We start from the raw sequence: 239 nt of genomic DNA, 5'->3' as shown, positions 1-239 counted from the left end.
GTGTGTGGTGTGTGTGTGTGTGTGGTGGGTGGTGTGTGTGTGTGTGTGTGTGTGTGTGTGTGTGTGTGTGTGTGTGGTGGTGGTGTGTGTTTGTATACAAACTGCAGTCCAAGCACATAAGATGCAAAGCAGCTGATAAATGACAAAATGAGTCAACTGAACGGTTAAGCTGCTTTTGATCATTTTAAACTTTAATTCAATAAACTTTCACGACATGATGGAAATGAAAGGATGACATG

The sequence above is a fragment of the Etheostoma spectabile genome, chromosome 8 (genome assembly GCF_008692095.1).
Source record: "Etheostoma spectabile isolate EspeVRDwgs_2016 chromosome 8, UIUC_Espe_1.0, whole genome shotgun sequence".
Taxonomy (NCBI): Eukaryota; Metazoa; Chordata; class Actinopteri; order Perciformes; family Percidae; genus Etheostoma; species Etheostoma spectabile.
Note: the sequence above shows the minus strand (reverse complement) of the source record.